The sequence below is a fragment of the Perissodus microlepis genome, chromosome 9, assembly GCF_051167445.1.
Source record: "Perissodus microlepis isolate ML-2025 ecotype Zambia chromosome 9, ASM5116744v1, whole genome shotgun sequence".
NCBI classification, from domain to species: Eukaryota; Metazoa; Chordata; class Actinopteri; order Cichliformes; family Cichlidae; genus Perissodus; species Perissodus microlepis.
The window spans coordinates 26692521-26715722 of record NC_140469.1 but is presented as its reverse complement, the minus strand read 5'-3'; the positions used below and the strand labels follow the sequence as shown (position 1 = coordinate 26715722).

At 40.0% G+C, this 23202-nt stretch overlaps 1 protein-coding gene across 2 annotated transcripts in view; it reads left to right on the top strand.

Annotated features, from left to right (window-relative positions):
• rnf152 (ring finger protein 152) overlaps positions 1-23202 on the top strand; it is a 60570-nt gene that overhangs the window by 15343 nt on the left and 22025 nt on the right. The window contains exons 2-3 of one of the 2 annotated variants that reach the window (XM_084939805.1): positions 8852-8882; positions 22173-22250. The gene's annotated coding sequence lies outside the window, so the exon portion shown is untranslated. The remainder of the gene's footprint in view (positions 1-8851; positions 8883-22172; positions 22251-23202) is intronic. The other variant, XM_084939806.1, reaches the window with a different exon arrangement.

The window sequence follows — 23202 nt, the reverse complement described above, 5'->3', positions numbered from 1 at the left end:
TAAACTCCGCATATCATCATCTCCCCCACACACCAAAGAAAATGTCAAACGTTTTTATTTTGAATTATTCTATTTTGTCTCTTAAAGTCTTACTTGGTGTACTTTTTGTTGCTTTAAACATTTTTTTTGTTAAATGTCTAGTGTTGACCACACAAAGAGACGCACTGTGACAATATTGTAATTTGAGAAAAACCTCTGTGTGCAGCTGATGGTTACAAAATGGTTAAAATAAAACCTTTAAACTCATTTTGATTTCTTTTTTATTCAAAGTAGGAAAAAATATTGAATTTTGGATTTGAATGAGCATGCCAGTGCAGTTTTGGGCATTATATGGTTGAGAATAACATTTGTTTTTGGAGGTTATTTGAACATATCATGATATATATCGTGTATTGTGGAGAAAAAAAATACACTGGCCTATTTTGCTCTTTAACCAACAGATTTCTATAATCTGCATACACTTTTCATACCATTTATACACAGACTCAACCCCATTTCCAAGCAGAGAAAGTGGTGACAGTGTTGTAAGAAAGTAGTTTGGACATCAAAGTTGATTTAAAAAAAAAAAAAGACTAATAGACAACAGCAGGTATTTTACTGCCCATGAAAACAGGAGAAAAAAATCGACAAGTCAACTCATCTACAAGAAATGGCTAAAATTGAGCTCAGCTACTGGATGAAAGATTGACTGTACAAATATTGTGTATTTTTCTGAGCCTTTTGAAACCATCAGTCACATTCTTTAATAATCAGATCATGTTGCTAAAATGTGTTGCACTTTCTGCTGTTGTAAGCACACTGTCCTAGATCAGTTTGCAGAGTGTGGCTAACGTTAGCAGTGCTAGGATCAGCTTTCTTTCCCTGTGCAGAATTGCTCCACATAGACATTGTTCCAACTGAGTGTTTAAATATCAGTAAAAATCTGATTCCATCATTTTAGTACTGCAGATCCGTGCTGGTTCATGCTTCTGCTATGTTTATTTTCCAACTCGCTGTCAATTTCCTCTCACAGAAAGATGGAGGGGAGCTTGTTTCTGTTGGATATCCCTTTGTTAGTCGCCAGTGGCATTATAAAAACTTAGAAGCAACAGTTTACTGGTGTAAAACATCCATTAAATATGAATATCTGGCTGACTAGTATTTAGCAATATTTAATCGTCTAGTTGACTAGCGAGCTTTAAAACAAACAGCAGCCATGTTTACATGGAAACAAGTAACCAGATCAAAAGCCTGACCAAAAAAAAGCTTAATGTAAACACACTAGTTGGAAGATTCTGACCTGATCACAATCGTTTGGAACGAAATTTCTGTCTGATTAAGGCAGGTGGTTTATACAAATCATTAATTAGATTGGGTTGCATGTAAAGATGCCTTTGTATGTTTGATGTGAAATTATTGTGGTTTTTCTGGGAAGTTAGACATTTGTATTGTACAATCACACATGTAATTTTATTGTATTGTAACTATTTGATGTATCTTCTGGGTCTAAAAGGTTAGGGCAATCCCGAAAAGCCATAAATCTGCTTGCTTTCTAATGACTAGCAGGTACAGCCACTGCAAAAGGTTATTTTGGTTTACAGAAATCTTGGGAAAAATGGTCCTTGGGCTCCACTGATCCCTGGCCTCAGTAAATGCCAAAGCAACGTGGTGTTCACTTTTTTAAAGCGGGATATGCTTTGCCATGTTACAGACAAGCTGCCAGCCTATGAGTGTCTAGTGTCCTTGGTTTCTCAGTCAGATCTATCAAACATGTTCAGATTGACGCTTTACAGCTGGATTTGCCAAGTGATGTGTGATATTGGGATAAAATAAGATTTCATGTTAAAATTTGTTTTCATTGGAGTTTTTTTTAAAAATCCACCATGTATGAGTGACTGAGCTTTGTGCCAGATGATGCCAGTCAGTCTTCCCTTCCATCCTTCATCATTAGTCCACTGCTCCACATTTTGAGTCAGGTCTTTCTGTGCTGCAGCTATTTAACGGTAATAAAGATGTACTGTCTTTGGATTCCCCAGTGCTCACTCTGTTCAGCTCTGCCAGCGAACCTGTCCTCGTAGCCAGATTTATATGCTTGGCAGCCATTCCTCGGATCATTGTTGGACATAAAACAAGCCATGGGTGGAGGGGTTGGAGGTGGAGAGGATGTTCAAATGAATAACTTTCATTTCTTTTCTTTCATTTTCACCCAGAAAGGAGTCATTCCTGAGATTAGATGTCACACATGTGATTGGTTTTGGTATTAATAGTCTAGTCTGTCATATATGCTGATATTATGTACTGCTTTTTATGCAGTCCACAACAGGAAGGGAACATTTATGAGAATTTCACACATGCTCTCCAGAAGACGACTAGCAAAGCAGTGAAAACCAGGGAGTCTGCAGCAGCATTCCCACACCGTCTTTTACTCTATCTCGCAAAAATCATCTACCTGGCCTCTAATGTGTCTTTACTGCTGCCAGGAAGCACTACAGTGACTTTAATCCCTCTTTTCCTTTTTTTTTTACCTGTTTTTAAGCCTGAGTCAGCGCTCAAACAGAATGACAAACTGGGCCCAGCCGCCTTCCCTTCTGCTACATTAGACGTCTCAGTGGCTGTGGATCACCATGGTGGGTGGCGAGGCTTTGCCCAGCACCTTGCCGATGGGGAGGTTGATGGTTGCATGTGGAGCAGCATGAAATGACCCTTTTGATGCACACACTTTAAACACACATACACATAGAGATTAGTGTGGCTGTGGGTCAAGATGTTATAGTTTTCTTGTTTTAAACATTTAAATATGCAGGTTTTAGTTGATTAAAAGCAAAATCCTGAAGCGTTGTTTTGATTCAAAGATTTTTGCAGATGTGTACAGAATATGTTCATTTTTATGAACATGTTAAGATCGCAATCAATTTATCTGAGTTAAATAGACAAGTATGCATTTTTGCAAGTCTTTAACGTTGACTCCTTAAGGTGGTAGAAAAGGTCCTTTTAAGGGTTTTGGTGGCTATTGTAGGGCTGTGCGATATGACAAAAATCCCATATACCAATATAAGACATATACATAGCCCCTCCTTTAGGAATAAGGTCCTCGATTTGTTTTGACTGGTCTTTCTGTCTCAACAGGGTCTCAACAGGATCTTCAGCTTTATTGTGAAAGGTTTATGTGGAAAATAAATAAGCGGACGGCGGAGCCACACGCTGGGTGTACCATCGTTGTTGCTAACGACAAAGCGTAAAAACAGACATTTGTCCGTCCGTAGTGTGGTTATTTTAAATATAAGAGAAAGGGGGAACTTTAAGAAATTAACATAGCTACTACAGTGACCGTCAAAGTGATGAAAAATTATAGCTGCAAACAGTTTATTTTGCGACACCATGAAACAAACAATAGCGTAATATGAAACGGTCAACGTCTTTATATCGTCATCCGATATATATCGTTATATCGAACAGCTCTGGGCTATTGGTAAAAAAAATAATGTAAGTTGCATGTTGTTGTTGTTTTTTTTAACATATGAATGCTATGCTTGTAGGTTTTGCATGTTCTTTTTTTTTTTTTTTTTTTTTTTTTTTTTTTCAAAGATGATTTTCTGTTTTGTAAATCTATATACACTCACCAACCACCTCATTAGGTGCATCTTGCTAGTACCTTGTTGGACTTCCCTTTTGCCTTGAGTGCTGCCTTAAATCTTCACAGGATAGATTGAACAAGTTGCTGGAAATGTTCCTTGGAGGTTTTGATACATGATAGCGTCACACAGTCACGCATGATGAAGATCTCCCATTGCACCACATTCCAAAGGTGCTCTATTGGATTGAGATCTGGTAACTGTGGAGGCCATTTGAGAATAGTGAACTCATTGTCATGTTCAAGAAACCAGTTTAAGATGATCTGCTCACAAATCACTGATTAAGTTATCTATGTTGGTGTTATTTTCAGCTTAATAAGGACACATCAGCTGGAAGTGGTATATTATTTATTTAGGTTCCCATCAAGGAAAAACTCGTGCCAGCGTGAAACGACTTAATCAAAGGTTCGTTAATGAATTTCCCTGAATCTTTCTAAAGGTCATGCTGGTGATCTGCAGCTGTGTGTGGCTCAACAGTAGGTTTGAAAGACAGGATGACAAGTCATTTAAAGAGCAGGAAAGAGTGGCTAAACATGATCGACCAGCTGCTTTGAAGGCAGTGGATCTATATTGTAGTCTTTTTTTTTTTTGTACAGCTTTTAAACATTCAGACAGTGTTGCTCTTGCTGCTGTGAGAGATGTGTATCATTTGTGCTTTCTGGGAAACATCGTGGTTTATTTGCTGCAAGTCTTTGATGAGCTGTAATAAATTATTATTTTTTTAACAGACAAATTGAACACTGTGTTTGAAGCGCACTTCAAATCCAGATCAAATCCAACTGGAGCCCATCAGTGGCTTTTAGGTAAAAAGGAAAAAAGTACTCCTATGCATATATTATTTTAAAAGCCTGTTGTATTGGAAGTAAACCAAATAATGAAAGCAGGCATGTCAAACGCATCAGGTGTCTCTTCTCTTTCGGCTCCAAACCCTCATTTGTCTTTGCCTTAATGGGACAGCCGATTGTTTTCCTCCTTGTGAGCATGTTTCCACACAATTTGAATTAATTGGATTGTAAATTGATCCTACTTTGGAGCCAAAACCCTGGAAGCCGTAGCTTTGGCTGCGTACAACGGTTTAATCTGAATACTAAATGTTATTAAAAGCCTCCCCTGCTTCGCCTGTGTAGGACAGTGTGTACCTGGTAATGAGAAAAAAGCCCAGAGGGCTTATTGCATTCATTGTGCAACAGCATGGTATAATTCAGTAATTAATTGCCTTAGTGCCTGCATGTTGCCGTAATGTTTTCAAGATAAACACTATGACGTAGTTCCCATTAAATGGCTCTTTTGGCTCATGCTAACTTTGCATTTACCACCTCTGCTTGGAAGTATCCCCAGACGGTGACCTCTTATGCAGGCAGCAAAATGGCCATCCCAGGCAGCTAATATATGTATTTACTTTGGATCTGTCAGAATGGCAAATATACACAAGGAATCATGTAAAAACCAGCTTTCTAGAAAGATAGTTTTTGGAACCTTTTTGTGACAACCAATTCAGAGGCATGTGGTACCTTTTACAGAAAGGCAATGAGAGCTCAGAAACACAGATAACTTTATTTAAAAAGAAAAAAAAACAACCATGTTAAGTTAAACTTTGTACATTTTGGCCAACCAAATGGTTTCACAGCTGCTAATCAAACAATTATATCAAGTTATTAAGTTGGTTATGTCATACAAGTTGGCTGAGGTGGTCAGTGAGAGAATGCTCATTTGTTACAACGATAAATGAAAGCAGTTGTTTACTTGCCAATGCTAGCTTTGTTTCACACAAAGCACAGAAGGTGACTGATCTGAGGGCAGGGAAAGCAGAGCCAGCAGTGGCTTAGCTAGCATGCTAATCTCCGACAGTCTCCCGTCACAGACCAGAGGTTTATCCACACTTCACATGTGCAATCAAGCTTTATTAATAGGAGATGGAGACAGACAAGTCTATGAGATTTTAGTAGTTCTGTAATCAAGTTTTCTTCCAGAAACAATATCCAACTGCAATCACAAGATGGCAGAGATCTAAAGGATAGATGCAATGAGAGGATGAGGGATGAGAGAAGCTTTATGACAGAATACTGTTTGAGATGAAAGAAGATTTCTTTCACTTAATTTAGGCCTATTTATTTAGAGTCCACTGCACAAGCACTTCCTGCCTTGCTTGCTCTGATAGAATGTCAACATTCAAATCTTTATAACACAGGTGGAGTTTGCAAAGTTAGCATAATCAGTGAAGTTATAATCGCACAGTATTGAAAAATCTAGGTTGAAATAAAGTTGCTATATACTTAAAACAGAGAATTTGGTGCTTTACTTTGTCTTTTTTATTGGTTGAATCAGCATTGTGTAAAACAGACTGTGTAATATATGGATGTCCACACCTCTACACCACACATCAGTTAAACATGTTTTGCAGTTTCACTGCTGCCATGTACATATCTCCTAGTTAGCTAAGCAACAGATGCATAAAATACTAGAATTCCAGCCAAAAACGGCCTCCAGTGGAATCACAGGTAGTATAAAAAGAGGGATGTTACCACTTTTTGATGAGAGGTGATTAGATAAGGAGTATATCCTGGTGACTGACACCATGGACTTTACTGACCTAGGGGTTGAGGACCATTTTCTCACAAACATCTATAGGGCCGAAGTCCTTTTGCAACCACAGTTATTGGCCCCTGGTAGCTTCACTTTAAAGACCTTTATACTATCTGTGGTCGGGAGACTAGTCATTGAAAGCAGCCAAGCAACAACTCCAGTATTGAAATGGATAAGCTATTAAAAACAAACCAAAAAACAACAACTCTATAGAGTTGTCCTAAAAAGAGAAGATAAAATAAGAGAGATTTATAGTGTTTTTCACTGTATCAATCTTTGTATTTATGACGATGTTTGTGCAAGTTTTCCCACGAATTAAGGAGGACATAAGGTACAGACACACAAATATTCATACATACATATACTACAATGATGATATGATACGATTATATGGAAGTAGAATAACTCGTCTACTAATCGGAAGGTTATTTGTTCGAACTCCCTCCAGTCTCCATGCCAATAATTCTTGGGCAAGAAATCAACCCCAAGCTGAATGTTTGTAAATGTTAGATAAAAAGAGCTTAAACATAGAAAAAAGTGCTTGGATGAATGGATGAATGTGGCATGTTGTACAAAGTTCTTTGAGTGCTCAGGTAGAGTCGAAAAGCGCTACATAACAACCTGTCCACTTAACCATTATAGTAGGATGTACTGTTTTTAAAGTTGGGCAGTCACCTGAGACTATTATGAAGGTGCCACATGTTTTATTATCTTAACATCCCTTAAAGACATTATTATCCTTGGTGAGCAGGTTGTTCCTGTGTACACTGTACATGTACTTATTAATATTCTGCTCCCAGTAGTAAGAGCTCAGTGTGATGTTTGCATTATACGAGGAGCTCATTGACCTTAATTTGCATGCATCCTTTGATTGATGGTATTTACCTGCCTTTTTATGAATGGCCTTTTTATAGCTGGTGCTCTCCATGAGAGCATGGATGAAGTGTGGCCTGAAAGATTTTTTCCCCCTTCTTTCTGTCTTGCACTTTTCTTAAGATCACATTTAGCTGTATAAAAAAGAACAATGAGAAAAAGGACTTAAATGTGTCTGGTCTGCTTTAGCTCATTTTCTATTCTTCTAAATTTTCTCTAAACCTTGTGTTTGTTCACTTTTGAAAGCTCTCTTTCCAAGAGAGTGAAGTTCTTCTATCAAAAACACATTTCATTTCATTTTAAACCCCTCCCCTCACAGACACACACGCAGCATCTTATTTTGCTCCACCGGTGGCAGAATTTTAATTCTCTCCTTGCAAAACCTCTTCGCCTATTGTGCTTCACTATTCAGAGTACAGCGCTGCTTCTTCTCATCTCGCCAGCTCTGCTTACACAGCCAAAGCTCGAAGGAGCGAAAGACGCTCCCCACAATGTAGATGACAGGATAAAGGGAGAAGGAGACGGAGAATGAATGAGGAAGGGGAGCGAAAAGAATGGAGAGAGTGATAGAACGAGAAGCGAAAAGGCCAGGGAGGGAGGAGAAGCCATGTCTCCTTTGTCTTGACATTTCTCTGCGTCACTCCTCTGGGAATGAACATCTCGATATAAATGTTCCACACATAAGATTGAGTGGGATAGGAGGAAGAGGAGGAGGGCTTGTTTGATGTGCATTAGTTATTACAGAGTCTGCGTATAATTTGGTTTGGGGTTGATGTAATTAAAGGGTTCGGGCCTCAGCAGTTTTCCTCAGACTAATTTGTTTAGGAAGTGCTGATTCCCCCACCGGCCGCCGGTGACGATAGAGCGACTCTGCTGCAGCTGTTGCTGGTGGTCATGGCAACAGGAGGGCCCACAGGTGTCCATATTGATATCTCTGTCGAGCTAGCTGCCTCCTCAGCGGGACTGCATTCACATTCAGCACTTTACAGCTGGTGCTGTTAATCCACAGAGTGGCTGGAAAGGACATCCACCAGCTAAATTCTCTAAGAGATGAGGTGGTATTTAGAGGGCGGTACTCATTTACACCTGGGAAAAGGTTATATCCCACTAATAAAATTATATTAACTGCTTATAAAACCTGAAAGGAAATCATGCTAATTAGTGAGCCTTAAGCCAGCACACTTGTCTGAATTGCTTTCCAGACGGTTAGCCGTGTAGCTCCTGAACAAGCAGCAGCAATTAGACCTGAACCTACCAGAAACTGCAGTTCCTCTAGTGGCCACTTGAGGCTGGCCCCAAAAGTGAGTCAATCCCCAGAGACTCCCAGGTTAAAATTTGGACATTTGGACAAAGCATGTTACAAAAAAAACAGTTTTTCGATAGTTTCCCTCTTCATGATCACTCTGATCTTGATGCTGGAGGTAGGGACGTGGTGTATTTGACTGACTGGTATCTGCCAGCTCACTAATCTGTGGACCTCTTTTAATGGATTATCTGACTGATTTTGTGGTTGGTTTGTGTGATACACACCATCCTAAATGTTTGTGCTTCAGTTTTGATGTGTGAAATTCTCATATTTTATTGGTCTGTTACTTAGCACTACTTTGCAGGTGTCCCTGTCTGTTCTTTGTACCTGTGCAATTCATAGTAGTTTACCTTCTCACACAAAGGGTGACAGCCTGGTGGCTATGTTGTCTTTTATATACAGTCTATGCTCCTGAAGCAGATTATATAAAAAAATGACACTATGATGATTTTTTTTTTTTTGTTTCTTTGTTTTTCAGAAAGAATAAACACAGGAGTCCAACGACGCTGGTGAGTGAAGTTTATTTAAGTAGAATTAGATTCGTGCCCTTGTGTTTTTAACTTTTAGTCATTGTTAATGAACATTTTGCATTTCAGATGTGAACTTATGATGTGTGAAATGGAGTGTGCTAAAAAAACATTTGAGAAACAGGGATGATTTCTGCTTATTTCATAGTAACCTTTAGGTTCTATTAATTTCACTGGACTACTTTTTATATTAAAAAGTATTTTATTTTATTCCCAATTCTTTCATTGACTTTCAGTGATGGTTCCCATTAGTTTTACAAGTGTACCTTTGGTTTTCATTATTATCTTTTTCTTGATGCACGCTCAATCATCCAGGTAAGTAAATCCTAAAACGTTGATTCTGTTCATCTGGACGTTTTCAGTGGAAGAAACGTTTTGTCGCTCATCCAAGCGACTTCTTCAGTTTCAGCTGACTGCAGGTTTCCCCAACCTTATAAACAGTACATTTGCAGAATGACTGAAACCAGCCCAATTAAAGAACAAAGGGCTGTGAGGTCAGTTTTTTTTATCATTAATATGGAAATTGTCCACTCAATTAATCACTGGCCATGAGGACCATTCACAGAGAGTTGGGGAATTTGTGATGGCAGTACTCAAAATAAACAAATAATAAATAAAATAAAAACATTTATTCACTGTGAAAAAGAATAAAAAAAAATCTCTCAATTTGGGTTTCATTATTACACTTTTAAACAGGCAAGTTGCAGTGAGATGATGCAACGCTTGCACAGCACATGGACATTGCATAGACTTGTCTGAATAACAAGTTTTAAAGGTTTTTCTACTTACATCAGTCTGTGCTGAATTTTGTAATATAATCTGCCATGCTACAAGCATGACACACCCACAGAGTAAAGGCAGGAGGGCCACCCCAAAGTAGATTTCCAAAGAGTCTGAGGGAGGGAGATTTGAAGAAACAGGAGACAGGAAAACAGCTCGTTTCTGACAGAAGATGAGATGATGAGCTGCACAAAGAGCTAAAAGTTCACTTTCAAAAAGAGTTCTCATCCAATATTGTGTCATGTACAAACTGCATGCTGGTACCTGATATGATTGCAAAAATGACTGATTGCACAAAAAGCTAATTTGTCTTTTTATGTTGTTTTTCTGTGGAAAAATCTAACGAGCTAATCAGCCTTAATCACAAAATGAGGCTGATGAGATGTGTCATTCATTTTTTGTTAACTACAACAACATGGGTTCCCTCCAAATAAAAATCTGGCATGTGTTACAGTACAAACACATCCTTGCTCGCAGGAAAGGATGAGTTGGATTTGAGAAGTTGTGAGTGCTGGCAGGGTTTTGGGTTTGTGCGAGTGTGATGCTTGTGGTTTTCTTTGATTTAAAGCCTCACAGTCTGGCGGGGACAGCTAAAGTAAGCGTGCTGTGTTCACGTGCACTTGATGTCACCTTGCAGGATTTCTCTGGGCATTAAAGTTGACTCATACTGGAGTCTGGAGCTGCGGGCATGTGAAGTTCAGCTACAGAGATGATGATGAGTCTCAATTCAGCCTGAAATGAAAATGCAACTTTTTGAGACGTGAACTCAGTTTTTCTGTGAAAGCATCTTCATACTCATACAACTACATGATTCTTACTAGACACTGTGGTTATATCTTAAAATTGCTGCCATTATTTCTTATAATTTTACCATTTTGCAGTAATAAGTTCTTCAGTTCTGCTATGGCAGACTGCAGCTTTTGGGATTGGTTTTCTCTGCGAGGTATTTGATGAAAGCAAAGCTTTTCCTACATCTCGAGGCCTAAACTCGGCAGGTTGAGAACCGATCCTGCTGCTCTGCTTCCTGCTGATGATAATCTGTCCACTCCTCGGGTGGCCTGAATGAAAGCAGGAGCTGGCTGACAGATCAAACAAACCACCTCCTTGCTTTCCTGCTTGATTTTCTGGGAAAATAAATAGTTTTCAGCTTTGCTGACAAAGAAAATCACAGGTGGAAAACAGTTGCTAACTATGTGCAGGTGGAGTTTTCATTTTGTGAGCTGCAGGTCTGATAATCACTGAATGTGTAAGTGGTACTGATAAATTCTCAAGTCCTCTCAGGAAATATTTAGATGGACTTGCTGTTTTTGAAATCCTGGAGGCATCCACGGATGTCCATACGTGGCCTCCCCTGATTGTGTTTACTTCGTGCTGGACCAGGCAGGTGTTTCATGTATAAATTATGCCCATTAGCTCTAACTAAATCGAACACTGGAAGCAAAGAATAAAAGATGTTTCCAGCCTTCTCTAATTCAAATGGCTTTGTAGATTTACTCTGTTCAGTCATGCATTTAGTGAATCTCCTCTCAGTGCAGAGAAAGCTGGCTCACCCGTAATAATCTTTTGTTGGCCAACTGTGTTTTTAAGGCCACCAAGCTGCTAACCATGAGTGCACCTTTAGTACTCATGGTTAATTCTCTTTTAATGCCATCTGGAGCAACCATGAGCTGAAATCTGTGTGAGTTTCACAATTAAAGTATGGAAACACCAGGTGATAGAAAAACATCATTAATAGTCCACAAGGATCCACTCCAGGAGAGTGGGGTTTAACTCCCAATGCTTATGCTTTTGTCTAATTTGTTGTTAGATTATTTTTGTGGTAAAGTAGACTTTGTTACAATGTTAATCACATTAAAAGCTCTATTTTCTGAGATACCAGCTGACAAGTCCAAACTCATGGAATATACTGCGTGCCTGCATCCCTGAAAAGAAATGCAGTGTTTCCCGCACAAAGAGTTTTTCAAATTTAAATGTAACAATAATAAGTTGTGATAATCCTAAAAACTAACTACACCCCACAATTCAACAGCTGTTAGAACTACCTTCAACAGGTCTCTTAAGATCTTGCCACATCATTTAAACCAGCTTAATATCTGGCTTTGACGGGATCATTGCAACACCTCAATTCTTGGTTGACTCAGTCACTGCAAAGTGTCCGGGTCCTGTGGCTGCAAAACGGGCCCAAATCATCACCCCTCAGCCACAGCGCTGACAGTTGGTGTGCGGTGTTTCAACTGACAGGATGTGGTTGGTGATGCTGTCCACTATCGCCCAACATCTTCACTCTGGTCTTGCCTGTCCAAAGGACATTGTTGAAGAAGTCTTTCTTTCTTACATGACTGTATTTTTGGCTGTGTGAAAAGAAATGCAGTGTTTCCTACACAGATTTTACATGGTATGACTCCACAGGTATATTTGGTGATGCATTTTAGGATTTATTTTTCCAAATTTTGATAACATGTCCCACAGTAGAGTTAAAAAGTTTAGTCGCTGCTAACCAGCAAGCCTTCGCTGTTCGTCTATTTTGCTACTGTAAGGAGGTCACACTGGAGATGCCATCAGCTGGCTCTCCAGTGAGTCTCGTGTCACATGGCTTGAGCCTTCACGGCCTGCTGCAACATGGTTGAAGTTTCAAATAATGAGGTAAGCCTATGTAGATGTAATCCCTAAAGCTCTGGCTTCACACATTTTTTTTTTTTTTTTTTTACATTTTTTTTATGATGTCAAGGACGGAATAGGATTTCTTTGGACTGTAAAGCATGCAAAGCTACTCTAGAGTCCAAGACGAATGAAAAATGAGCATAATAGGCCCCCATTTAAAACTTTTTTATGAATATAATTGTGTTGAAGTAGCTTCTTCACTCTAATCCTCTAATTGAACTGTATTAAAATGGCTTCACATATCTCTGTCCATGTAGTGACACTTAAATGCTCTTTAATATTACAGCACTTTAGCTTACAGTATAACATTTATGCTATCTTGTATCATACTGCCATAACAGTTGCTTTCAGATCATTTTTGTAGTGGAGTTCATATGAAGGGAATACGAAAGAATTCATGAGACTTTGTGCTTAACTGTGTGCGTGACAGCAAGTTCACATGGCTACGAATATGAGCTCCAGAAATATATATGACCCATATTCATGTCTTGTGGGACTGTCTTCACTCAGTTCATCCTCTGGTGATGTCTTCAAGCTTGATGTATGTCTTTCTTGCCGGCGTCTCATATCTCATTCGTGCTCGTTGTACTCTTTTTTTTTTTTTTTTTTTTTTTTATTCCCCCCCCCCCACATGCTGTCAGTGCGTCCCTTGGCCTGTTGATTGAAACATGCCCGCAGTCTGTCTGACGACATTCGATGCCAAGTGGCTGATTTATTTGCTCTGTAACACACCGATCCTCCTGCTGTGAAACCCCCCTCCACTCTGCTTCCATTTGAGGAATCTTGGAGTGGATGTGGTGCATTTCATCAGACATTGACTCTGTAAAACAGTTTTCCTCCTCGCTTCTGGCTGCTGAGCTGTCACTTGCTGAGATGGCATTGTGCTCTTCATTGACTGCACCTTTGTGTGTTTGCCTGGTCCTTTACAACCGTCTCATCGGATGTCATGGCCATTGATTAACTCGACAGGCCTCGTCAGAGCTTGTTATCCCGTCCATTTTCTTGCCAACTGCTCGAGTCATTAACATTTAGGTTACTGCGCAGAATGCCTCAGCAGGTGTTAATGTAGCTCATTTTCCTCACCAGCGTCCATCCACACCTGTGCTGCTGTCCGAGAACAGCGTGTGCTGTGCAAGTGTGATAAAGAAAAGCAGCACATCACAAACACTCTGAAGTCATCTTACAAAGGACGAAATTAATGATTGAGTCACTTTCTGATGCTTTGTTAATCAGCTGATTGCATTTGGGTTGCCAGGTTGTCGCAAATCCTCTTCAGTCAACTCTTAAAATAAACTGAATGACCAGCTGAAATCTGTCCATCCACTCAATCGTCCGTCCGTCCATCCATCCATCCATCCATCCATCCATCCATCCATCCATCCATCCATCCATCCACTCACTCACCCTCCCACTCACCCATCTATCCATTCATCCACAAATCCATCCGTCCATCCACTCACCCATCCGCCCACTCACCCACCCATCCATTCATTCATTCATCCACCAATCCGTCCGTTCATCCATCCACCCATCCATTCATCCATCCATCTAGTACTGATTTTCTGGGTTGTGGTCATGGCGGCAGTAGCTGGCAGAAAACTCCAGACCTCCCTCTCACCAACAGCCGCCTCCAGCTCGTCTACGGGAAAAACGTAATCTTTCTGGTTTGCCCTGGGTCTACCTCACAGCCTCTTCTTGCTACGATATGCCAGGGAATACACTGCTCATCCATCCATAACTACCCTATGACCACATAGATCGACCGGTAAATTGTCAGCAGCTCTCTTTACCACCGTCCCTGTAAACCATCCGTTTGTCAATCACCCACTCATGAACAAGACCCCGAGATGCTTAAACTCCTCCACTTCTATTAGAACTACATTATCTACTAATGTATTCAGACAAGGTCATGTCTGTTTTATACAGTTATTATATACTACACTGGGCTACAATTAAAATTACAAAATGCGCTTTAAATTTTAAACTGGGTCAAATTTTTCTGCACCCCCCCCCCCCCAAAAAAGAGAGAATATGTAGGACAAATTAGAGGATCTCATCCAGGCTGGTTTGTGATGGTTTCTCTTTGGTGGGAGCCACTGCAATGATGTCACAGTGGAGGAAGTGGTGCACTCAAACACAGGGAAATCTCTGTACATAATATTTACATATCACCTGACGTCTGCAGGCTAAAGGACGGTTCTCCTGGTTTCTCTTACCATGGAGGTGTTTCTTTAATACAAGCTACATGTTGTTGACCACTACAGCCACAGCTCTCTCTGTCAGCTGCAGGTCTTTCCGGAAACCAATTGTTTCCCCAGGTTGTCCACTGCCAAGCCCGAGAATTGGCTTTACAAAAGGAGCTCCATGACGCTGAACCAATTTCATCAGAGGCACCTTGAAAGCATGTGTGCACAGGTACCCTTTCACATGTTTGGCCTCAGGAGACACCACTGAAGGTCAAGCGTGTCAGCTGTGAATGTGCAATATGTGTGTTTGTGTGTGTCTGTGTGTTTTGTGTTTGACATTTGCCTTTTTTTTTCTTCTTTTTTTTCTTTTTTTTTTAATAGTAGCTCACTCAGCTGCGGGGCTCTTGTGTGTTGCACTGCTTTAAAGAGAGGGGTGATCTACAGGAGAGAGTGGTGTTGGAGGTGGAGGTAATCAGGGGTTTGTCAGCGGTCGTATCTGTGTGATGTCTGTACAGGTCAAAGGTGCGTCATTCAGCTCATGTGGATGTAGAGACAATGACACGAGCCTCTCTGCCTCTAGTTTTGTTCTTTGTCTTTCCCACTAACTACCCCCCACTCTCTGTTACATTGCAAAGGATTGTAATACAAGATGGATTAACCTCCCGTTAGGCCAGAATACAACAAGCAGCTGAGACTATTATAGATTTTTTTTTTTACTGCAGTAGAGGCTTTCATTATTTCCTTTTATCTCCTGAACAGTCATTCGCTTAAGAGTCCACATCTGAGTGTCTCCTATAATGGATGAAATTGCCATTTATTAAATGTGCCACAGTGCTTCGTCTGTCAGCTCCTAAAAACAAAACAGTCATCAATCTCAGACGTGCTCTTGGCAGAAGTTTGGTCCATTTTCAGCATCCTCTCCTACCATACGATGATACTTGAACTTTGCTGATATTTGAAAGATTAGCATCTTTCCTGTGCTAATATTTCATAGACTGGTACATGTGTAGTGCTTTCCCACAATATCTGGTAACTTAAAGTGCTTTTAACCAACTATTTATACACTCACACTCTGATTCATCAGGGGCAGTTCAGGGTTCAGTATCTTCCCCCAAGGATACTTTAACATACAGCAGTGCTCTGTGTTTGCAACATCATGACATATAATCTTTAGCTAGTTAGCTAACTGTTGTTGTTAGAAGAGTCTTTGTATTACTGCTGTATTTTTTTTCAGCTCCATTCTGAAGCTTGCATTTGCACTAAATTATGTTTACACACCTCTGCCAACTGTATCCTGACAATCAGTCATTAGTCACTCTGACATGTTTCTTTCTAGTAGTTATTGTGCAAATTAAGTGGTACTTAAATGAATCACAGGCAGCCACAGACCTGATCTGATCTAAAACACGTTCTTTAAGACTTTTACCACCAAGAAATGGTCAAAATCTCCCTTTTTGATTACTGGCATGAATTTAAAAAAACAACAACGCAGCCTTTGTTGGGTCCGTCCATGCCTTGTGCCAGAGTGCAGGATTAAACCACGACTTCAGATGACCTCGACATGCTCACAGATCAACACCACGATTCCCCAACATGCTCGGGTGTAACGAGCAACACCTGACACCACGACAACAACACACCGTCAGGCTTTAATCCTGTCAAATTGCCACCACTGGTCTGTTTTCTAAAGCCCTTTATCTGCCTCACCTGCCCATTCACTAACATGCATAAGCTCCCAGAGTCACTGTGCATCCTATATCCTCCCCACCAGGGCCCATTATCTTAAGTGAGTGCTGATAGGATGCGAGGGGTAATCCAAATGAGCAGCAAAAGTGTGTTTGAGATCTGACTCGTAATCTAGCTTGTATAAAAATTGCGTAAGTGATATGTTCTAAATTTCCCTCTATGTGTTTGTATAAACCAAACCTGTATATGTGAGAGCTGCGGGGCTTTGATGTTGCTACTCAGCTGTCCGACACATCGACTCCATGCTCTTTTTAAACACAGCAAACACAGCGAGCTTGCCAGTGAGGGATAAGGCATGTAGGAATATCAAAGCCTTTTTATTTGGCAACATCTGGGGACATTTTCTGGAGGCTGACTGCAACAGAAACTAATGAAAGCTGCCCTTAAAGTGGGAATTATGCACGTCAAGGTTCCTCTGGAGAGGAGTCTCTTTAGTGCTGGCAAGCTGTTTTACAGTCCCCATACTGAGGACTTATTTCTTATTTCAAAACCAGCCCCGTGTTTTCACTTCTACAGAAAAAGGAGAGGCTTCGAGGCTGAGCCGTTTTTTTTTCTTTTCATTTCATTTTCTTGATGTGTGTTGATGTGCGTAGTGCCGTAGTTCCCTGTCTGAGGTCGGAAACACCAAGACTATATATTTCCTTTCTGGTTGGCACAGGTTGCTGATTTAATGGGATCATAACAGATTCTCAGGTCTTGTTATCTCGGCCAGACATGTTCTAATATTTCATATATGTAAAGGTAATAACCTTGCATTCATTTCGCAGCTCGCTTTTACAGAAATGTGATACAATGTATGCCTTAGTCTATCAAATAAACTGTAAGGGTGCCAGAGTTCATCCCTGACAGTATCTGATAGTGTTTTTTCTTTTAGATACTTCTTCTTATCAGTTGCACCAAAAACACGATTCAGGACTTTCTGTCCAGGCTTCACAGCAACATCAAGGATCACTTGATGCTGCTGGAAAGTAGATGAGTGGAAAGAACAGCTTTCAGTTCTTCCCACTCGTTGAGATCAGCTGCAATCTTGTCATGGTCTCAGGGACTGTGAATATTTTTTTTTTTTGCTTCCCTCGGTCTTTTCTATGTCTGTGCCTTTGCCTTTCTCTTTACGCAGTTACTTTTCTGTCTGTGTCTCTTTTACTTCCTGTCTCTGTCTTCCCTCTGGTTAACTGTTCTCACGTCCTGTTATTTCTTTCCTTGCACTGGTATATGTCTTGTTCTCTAAGTGCACTTTGTAAACACAGTAACTGTCCACTTTGTTTGTTACACCTTGGTAGTACCAATTATGATCTCTTTTTGCTTTCTTAATTCTTCATTGCATAGATTCAACAAGCTGTTGTATGTATTCCTCCAAGATTTTGGTCCATATTGACACGATACTCTCACAGATTTGCAGATTTATTAGCAGCACATCTGTGATGAAAATATCTCATTCCACCACATCTCAAAGGTGCTACATTGGATTGAGATCTAGTGATTATGGAGGCCATTTGTGTATGTTGGATTCTTTGTAATGTTCTAGAAACCAGCTGCGTGACATGGTGTGTTATCCTGCTATGAGCAGCTATCAGCTGAAAGATGCTCAGTTGGTACCTGGGGACCTAAAGTGTCAAGAAAACACACTGCTGCTCCACCAACCGCCTGAAGTGTTGATACAAGGCGGAATGGATCTATACTTCCATGTTGTTTATCCTAAAAATGACCCTACCATCCAGGTGTTGCAGCAAAAATCGAGATTCATCAGACTAGGCAATATTTGTCTAGTCTTCTGCTGTCCAGTTTCGAATTGTAGCCTCTATGTCCTGTTCTTCCCAAGAGGAGAGGCACCCAACAGGAAACGGACTGTGGTCCTCTAGTGTAATGGCAAAAGAGGACCACATTGTGCTAAAATTGTGCTTCAAGGTTTGACATGTTGTGCATTCAGAGATGCTCTTCTGCATACCTTTGTTCAAATTAATGGTTATTTAAGTTACTGTTGCAGTCCTGTTAGCTTGACCCAGTCTGGTCACTTCCCTTTGACATCTGACATCAACAGGGTGTTTGCACCCTTTTTGTTTCTCGTACCTCAGATGGATTCTCATCTTTTGTTATGTCGTCTGGGTCCTTTCTCTCAGTACAATGATATATTTACAATCAGATGTCTTAGGTTGGAGCCATTACTTCCAGTAACAATACTTTGTAAAGATATATGCACTGATCATTTTCTCTTATTCTGAATGGCCATAAAATCTAAACTAACTAAACAGCCCCCAACAAAGCTGTTAGAGGACAAAGGGAAATCGGGGCTGCAAGGAAGATGAATTTAGAGAAATCAAAACAGGTTTTGGTGAATTAAACAGTACAAATGTGTAAAATTGACTTTTTATTAATAAAAATGAGTCTAAAAGGCCATAATGTCACCTTTTCCAAACAGAACTGAATGTTACCATTGATTAAAGGTGACACAGAAAGTTGTTATCTTTCCATTTATTTGTTGATAAGGCTCGTTAAAGAGATCAAGAGGTTACTGTATCGGTTTGCACTGCGTCCTGATGGATTTATTAGTAGTTGTCCTGACCTGTGACTCAGGAGCTACCTGCCAATCAGGGTATTGACTCGCTTTGTGTTTTCACCAGCTGAAGGTGTCCACGCTGACATCGGCCTCTGTGGAATATTTCTATCCTAGGCTGAGTGCCAAACATGTCCTCAGCCTCAACACAGTCTGTCTCACTAAAAGAGATGAACGGGGAAGGAGAGAGGCAACATCCCGGCCATTCCTCAAAGTCTAAACTGTGTTAGCAGGTGGCACAGCAGGCGGCGAATTTATGAAATACTGTTTAACTTGCTTTTCCCATTTTTATCTATAAACTGGCCACATAGTCCTTCAAAACAATAGCCTTTACTTTCCCTAATGTAGAATGTGTTTGAGGAGTTTTGTTTCATTTGCAGTTTTACAACACAGGCAGCTTTCCTTTGTCCTTCCAGAGACACCACAGCTGCTACTTAAAGATTTCTGCTCTCTGTTCTGGTGTTTCTTCTTTTCCTTGTTTTTAAGATTTCAATTTTCACTTGAAACAGAAGGATTAAATAGTCTTAATTGGTTTATACTCAAAGGATTTAGGATTATAATATAGAGTTACGTTATCTTGCCTGAAAGTCAATGTTATTGGGGGTGAAAACAGAGCTTTCTGAGACTGGTGCTTATTGAAAAATATCTTCAAGCACACAGAAACAAAAAGAGAGGTTTACCCTGACATATCTGGAGCCTACTTGCTATGAAGAACAATATTGAGTCGTAATTAAGGTTCAGAATGTGGAACGAAGGCCTTTGGTTCTTCTTTGATAATTAGAGATGGCAAAAAACTTTTCCTCTTGAAGATTTTCTCTTGAGGTAAGTGATGCCAGTGCACATCATTTGAGGTTGGAGTCTTAAGATAAGAGTTGTTGGGCTGTCAGTTTAAGAGCTTTGATAAGCCAGTTATGTTATGTGTGCTACCAAAAGTGACATTGTTGCTCACAGTGTCTAACTTTGCATTTTATAATCTGAGTTTATTCACTTTCTGGCTGAAAGTTTGGGAGACTAGAGCACAACAAACTAATGCCTTAGTCATACAGGCCTAAGCAGTGACCCCCTGGCAACCTCTGGGGGCGAGGAAAAAATGTGCATTCCCATTTCCAAGTGGTTGCTAACCTTGGCGCAGTTGCTTTAGACAATTTCAGTTAGGCTTGGTTGTCAATAGTTTGCATGGTACACACTGATTTGTCTGCAAACACTCACAAGCTACCCACTGTTTCCAATTTCCGGTTTGGATTGTACTTTTCTGATTCACTCCAGCCCGTTAGCCTTCAAAGTAAAAGCTTTGCCTTATTGTGGTAACTAACCCCTTTCAAAAGGTGTAAACTATATAAAGCAAACTTGCAAAAGGAATCAAACCATTCCAAGAGACTTCCTCAAAACTTAAAAAAATAAAAGGAACTTAAGGAAACAATAAAAAGATGCAAAACAAGAACATGTTACAAAAAAAATCATGAATCACTGACTATAAAGATGCAATCCAGCCCTGAAGAGATGCAGAACAACCACAAAGATGCAAAACAAAAATTATGAAAAATAATGAGATACAAAAAGACCTCACTTCAAGACTGACTAGAAAGAGATAAAAAAAAAAAGACTAAGAGATCATAATTAGAAACAAAATGGCCAATGGAAGAGCAGGGGGTCCTTTACATATCAGTACTCATGGTTCGCTCATATCAGTAGATAGGATTTTGCAGTACTTTTTTTTTTTTTTTTTTTTTTTTTTTTTGCAGTACCTTAAAACACTAACATTAAAGGTGATATTTACCACCATCCTCTCAGCACTTTACAGCTGGATTCAGAGCAGAGTTTCCTGTTGTTATTTCCCTCCATCCCACTCGACACATGCTGAATTTTACTGAGGGGAGAGCGAGAGAGGAAAGTGAGCCGAACTGGAAATCGCATTACACGTTTCCTCAAGGACTTGGAGGGAAAACAACCTGTTGTTGTTGCCAATGCCAGACAGAAAAACCCTCGAGCAAGTGTCAAAGTGGCACACGGTTCTTTTTCATCCTGTGTCAGAAAATATTCCAACTTGTTCACATGTGTAACCCCAACCTGACAGCTTTTTCAGAAGTAAGATTGGCAGGAAGTCATTTTTTTTTATGAAACGTGTATAAATGTTGTGTTGAAAGTAAAAGCATGAAAAGACAAAAACTGGGATGTTTTCCACATTTTCCCAAACCATCAGATATACTTTAATGCCTGTTTACAATATGGCTTACTGAGCTGTCATTGGTAAAGGACGCAGTTCATTTCTGACATCTGTCTTTGGACCAATTGCTTGGCAACAGCACATACTCCATCATCCTACGACTTCGTCATCTCAGGCCACTCAATCCTCCTCAAGGCTTTTCATGTTATTCACAATGATGTTCCTGTGTTTCATTGGCATGTTAAATCTTGATTTCATTAAATGGAAACTGGCTATTATGCATTTGCTTTAATGGCGGTTTGACACGATCGCAGCTAATGGGACGGGCGTTACTCTGAAAAAGGAAAATAATCCACCATTTAAATACAGCTTATTATAGGGAGGAAATTAATGCATGAAGGTTGAACTTACTGTTGGATAACACAGGATCTGTGGAGTGCCTCTTAGTAAAGAGTCGGGGACATTACACAGCCGATAATGGCATGTATGAGTGCTAATAATGAATGTAAAGATGAGTTTCACAAGTAGACATTTTCTTATCCGACACCTGTGATCTAATATATTTTTTCTTATTTTACTGTAAAGATGAGATTTGTGTTTGTGAAGTTGAGTTTGAAACCTGATTTTGTTTTTATGTTAATAATAATTAATGCTAAGCTGTACCCATCCATGATTAAACTTTTTTTAACATTGTGGATTGCTCCCTTTTTCAAAAAAAAGTTTAAATGTCTCTAGATCTTGATGAAGAGTGATTGGATAGCAAATCCATATTCAAACACTCAGCTGTGGTCATGAGCTTTAGTTAGAGACCAAAACAATAAAGTTTGTGTTTAGTGTGGCTGGGTTCAGCCCAGATTGAGGAACTTGTGGTCTAGATTTGGTGATCTGGACAGGATCCGTTGGTCATCTGAGCATGTCGGGGGGGAGGGGGCACCAGGGTTGGAACCAGTGATGTTATTAAGCCATAAATAGACATAAGTTATTTTTGGCAGTTCTTCAGCGATCAGTGGCCGATCCCCTCAAACTGTAGGTGTGAGATTCTTTAGCAAAATATGAAAGAAGTGGATCATCAGTTCACTCTCTTTTGAGGCTTTAACCCCTCAACTTCCTCAGGCCTCCATAGAGGCAGCTCTTCAATCGTGGCCAGTACTGACAGTTTGTCTTTTGTCCTTTTCCCCTAACAGCGATCCTTTTGGCCCTGATTCATTTGTGATTTGGGCACCACGACTGATCGGAATAAGTTGGAATCCGCTTCTGTCTGGGTGAGTTTGTACTGCCTGTCGAGAGACCCTAAAGACACTAGTTGGACTCTGGTTTGCCTTTATTTTCTCCGCATTAGGTCATGTCAGACATAAGTTACATACTTGAAATCACTAATTTTATGCTCTGCTCTTTACTATATTTAGTCTTTTGTTTATCTTTCATTCTCTTTTAGAATAAAAGACAGAAGGAACAACATGACAATCCTGCCCCTTTTAGAAATGATAGCTGATGTGTATGAGAGTGAATTTGACATTTCAGACATTGCAAATACAGACTATATTTGACCTGACCATAAAACTTGCTGTCCTACAGAAATTGTGTAGTATTTAGAAGGAAGTGCTGCATTTAATGAGAACAAGCATTAAAGTCAAACTATAGTTCATGAATTAAAGATTATGGAGGGCATAACAACGCCGTACTTACCGGCTTTAAGAAGCTTGTACCTGTAAGCATTAATTAGTGAACTATGGTTACCTGTAGTTTGTCATGTTTGTCTGTAAAATCTCATTAACTACCAGCTGAGTGGTCGTAAAATTTGGAAAACAAAAAAACAAAAGAGTGCAACACAAACTGGAAATGATGGTTCATCTCCAAAGTAAAAGTTGCTCCCTCTAAAACATGTTGGCACGCCTTTTGCTTTCATGGTGAACTTTCTTCATATGCGGTTTGCGTCGCACTTTTTCCCTACAGCTCAGAGAAGAGCAGGACAGTATTTGTAGACAACGTCACTTCCATTCAAGCTACAACTACAATTGCAACAATATGCTAGCAACCAACGCAATCACAGGGAGGCTTTTGAAAACCAGTTTGGGAATATAAATGTTTCTCTTGTGATTTTTGGTTGCCACAGGATCACGGACTGGTCTGGTGTGACTCAGTTTTAGCAAACACTCAGAACCAGTCAGGTAATACAAATTTTTCCCCTCACAACCGGTGGCTAACAGCTGGTTG